Raw genomic sequence first — 4223 nt, forward strand, 5'->3', positions numbered from 1 at the left:
TAATGAGTGCATCTTGGCAATCGACAATGTACAGTACTGTAAAAAAATTGAAGAAAAGGTAAGTGGAGCTTTCTCTTTATTGTTTAATAGTCATTTCTATTCCCATCAGAACTCCATGTTCGCCGAATGAGCTGCCAGGCAGTGACGAGGTTTTGGAGTATGAAAATTGGTCTCATATATCGAAACTTCAACAGCCACGGTCATAATATAAATGTCAAATGGATTTTACATGATATTCATGTATTAAATCTGCAACTTTATGTTTAGCGAGATACGAGAGAGGCAACTCGCTGTGTTTTGCAGCCATGGATTTGAAAAGTCTACATGTCTTTTCATTTCCGCAGAATATTTACATACTTTAGAAAGTAGATAAATCCATAAAGGCTATCGTCCTAAAAATTTCGGCACTAAAACTGGGTTTTATGAGAGACGAGCTGTATCACGGAAGCATATGCACAGATACTTCGAAAGATGTCTGATACTCTTCTACATAAACGATCTTCCCTGCTTTCATAATACTTCACTCATGAAAACTTTACTTCTCTTTTATATCATAGGGCAACAGATGCTGGTAAACGCGTAGCCCGCAAGGGCCAAGAACAGCAGGGTATCGTGCCGTATTGGAAGACAAAATAGTTCACGATGTTAGGTTGTCCTCGTCAGAGAACAAAATTCTGAGAATCTGCTTCATCGAATTGCCTTACTGCGATATGCTGGTCGTCGAAACATTATAAAATAATATCTTGAAGTAACAACCATTCGAGTTGTGATCCGTTGCATTACGATCACTGTACTTCGGGTATGTGCTACGCAGAGGGATCCCACGAGACACCGAAAACGTTTAGGCGACATTCTTTTCCGTGAACAGTCACCTACCAGCCAAGACGTAGGTACAGTGGTTGGAGATGAGCTCAAGTCTCCCAAATTTCGCTCCGTGGTGCCCCATACGTACAAGATGATTGTTATTGACATTTAAAGACTGCCGAAGCGACGTACGAGTTCTGAGAATAGGCAAAATGATGTGAACACTGGTAGTAATGGGATGGTTGTGTTTGACGGCCAACAACGCAGGTAAGGCACGTGTCGCACTGGACTGTGCGTGTTCAGTACGGACTAGGCATCAGTGCAGGTTGTGTACGAGTAGTGCACACTTCGTATTTGCATTCAGAGGCCGAGGTCGGCGTACAATGAAAGACCTAACAGAGTTCCAAAGAGGGCAGATTGTGGGTGCTCGATTAGCTGGAGCATCAGTAACAAAGACAACCAACTTATTGAATGTTTCAACAGCAACTGTTTCAACATTCATGGCAGCCTACGCAAAACATAGAAAGACATCATCTTGTAAACGTCATAGTGGACGCACATCAAAACTAAATGACAGAGGTCGTCGTACGCTAACAAGAATTGTGTCAAAACAACACAAAACTTTGGGACTGCAGAGCTCAATAACCATCGTCGAGGCCACGTATCTATCGACACTGTCTGCGGAGAACTCCATACAGCGAATTTTCATGAAAAAGCTGCTATACCAAAACCATCAGTGACGACAATCAACGCAAAGAAGCGTAAATGATGGTGTCAGGAGCATAAATCCTGGACTGATCGTATGTGATCCGGCGTACGTTCAAGCTCCGGCACACCGGTCAAGAGCGTTACAGCAGAGAAAGCTGTGAGTTGACGTCAGCCAGTAGTACACTGACCGACCCTCTCTAGGACGACACCGAGGCAGCAGCGGCCTCTAGGCGAAGAGAACATAAGCGCGGCTCCGCCCGGACGCAGCCGAGTTGGAGAGAGCCGTTCCACGAACGCTACACCAGTGACTTAGGAAGTACATTGTTTCTCTTGTATTACGAGTTGTGTGTACTGAAGAGGCTCCTTATTTGTCTGTCGCCCATTGCTTGTGACTCTTCTGTATTTCCCAAAGTTAAGTATTGTAATCATTTCTTTTTGTAATAAACTTTATTAATACGACTTGCTTTAATTGTTGTCTAGCGATCCGAGAAAGCAGGTTTCATAGGTACCCTATATTAGACGGAAGAGTAGGACATTACAGTGTGGTCCGGCGAGTCAACGTTTTCGTTATTTTCAACATCTGGCCTTATTTATGTCTAGAGAATGCCAAAAGAAGCCTACACTTTTCATTGCCTGATTACAACGGTTAAGCATGGAGGTGGAAGTGTGATGATGTGGGTAGCGATGTCATGGTATTCTGCTGGTCCCATCATTACTCTCAAAGGCCGTGTTACAGCCAACGATTATGCGAACATTTTAGGGTATCAGGTGCACACCATGACTCAAATGTTATTCCCCAACAACGGTGCTTATTTCAGGACCATAGTGCACCCATTCACACAGCCAGAACAGTACAATCGTGGTATGAGGAGCATGCAGCTGAAATGCAGCGTCTTCCGTGGCCAGCACAGTACCCACACTTGAACATTATCGAACCATTTGTGGGCAATATTGGAGCGCAAACTCAGGAGCAGATATCCACCTCCCTCGTCACTGGAGAAGTTAGAGGAGGGTCTGATCGAAAAGTGGCGTAACACTCCACTGGATACTATACAATCATTATATGCCAGTATTCCAAGAAGAATCACAGCTGTATTACGGGCAAATGGGATCCAACCCTTATTAATAAACCATTCCCAAGAAAGTAAAGGTGTTCTCATTATTTTGCTTAGCACCTGTAGATGACGCCGAGACAAGTAATGTGATGTAAGACACATGGACTGCATATGTCTGGAAATAATCCAAGAGTTGATTACAAGTGTTCAATATGTAACGTCACTAGATGACATACCTCAACGAATGTGCAGCAGTTGGTCTTGTCAGTCCTAACTTCGCTGGTACGGGCAGTACAAGGGTACAAAAAAATGGTTCAAATGGCTCTAATCACTATGGGACTTAACATCTGAGGTCATCAGTCCCCTAGACTTAGAACTAATTAAACCTAACTAAGCTAAGGACATACACACATCCATGCCTGAGGCAGTAGTCGAACCTGCAACCGTAGCAGCAGCACGGTTCCAGACTGAAGCACCTAGAACCGCTCGGCCACAGCGGCCGGCCGTACAAGGGTACCCTGTATTCATTCTTGCATAATCCAGTGTGATATTGCAGCGCTCACAGTAGTGGTAATAAGACTACGATGAATCGATTTACATTTACGAAGACAGTTAACTTGTCGGAGTGATGTGAGCACTGCCCACAACCAGCGAGGGTAGGATCGAGAAGCCCAACAGCTGCAAGCGCGAGAAGGTACGTCATCCGGTGACGTCACATGTTGAACATTTATCAAACACTTTTGAAGTATTTCCCGGCATTTGCAGTCCTACGTGTCTTATATTAAATTACTTGTCTCAACGACATCTACGTCACTTCAAGGGATTTAAAAGTTAATAAGAATCACAGTGTATATTTAGTGGTGGCTTTTGACACTATTTTAGATCGTCAATTCAGCTCTCTTTCTACTACACCTCTAACTGCTGTCTGGTCAATATCTTTGACTTCGCACAATCATTACGCTTGAAACCAAAGATTTTATCATGATTCTATCTCTGTTGATCTGCTATGGGTCTTGTTTGTTGCCGGCCGAAGTGGCCGTGCGGTTCTAGGCGCTGCAGTCTGGAACCGCGAGACCGCTACGGTCGCAGGTTCGAATCCTGCCTCAGGCATGGATGTGTGTGATGTCTTTAGGTTAGTTAGGTTTAAGTAGTTCTAAGTTCTGGGGGACTGATGACCACGGCAGTTAAGTCCCATAGTGCTCAGAGCCATTTGAACCATTTGAACCATCTTGTTTGTTTTTAAATGCCAATTCGAAACAAGTACTCTTGAGTAGACGACACTTCCTTTGAACAATTGATTTCTTGGTGAGTCATCCATGGCAAAAGTATTCCTCTTGGTCTGCAATACACAGGATGGGCAAAAGTAAAACTGACGTGCTTACACTGCGCATCCAATTTTCGGGTTCGTGCCAAATGTAATACTTCTTCAGCTCATGTAACTAAATGTGGATATAAACATTGTCCGTTATCCATGGTTGTTTCCACCTCTCGACTGCGGATCGGGAAGAACGAAGTGGAACGCACTTCCCTCTGCTGTAATGTATCCAAATGTCGCGACAGCCGCTAATATACACCATTCCCTCGATGACACAATATAGTTTCTCAGAAGCAATATTTTCTTTCGGGTAAGAGTCTGCAATATGGTATATTAGCTAA

This window comes from Schistocerca cancellata, chromosome 7 (genome assembly GCF_023864275.1).
Source record: "Schistocerca cancellata isolate TAMUIC-IGC-003103 chromosome 7, iqSchCanc2.1, whole genome shotgun sequence".
Lineage (NCBI taxonomy): Eukaryota > Metazoa > Arthropoda > Insecta > Orthoptera > Acrididae > Schistocerca > Schistocerca cancellata.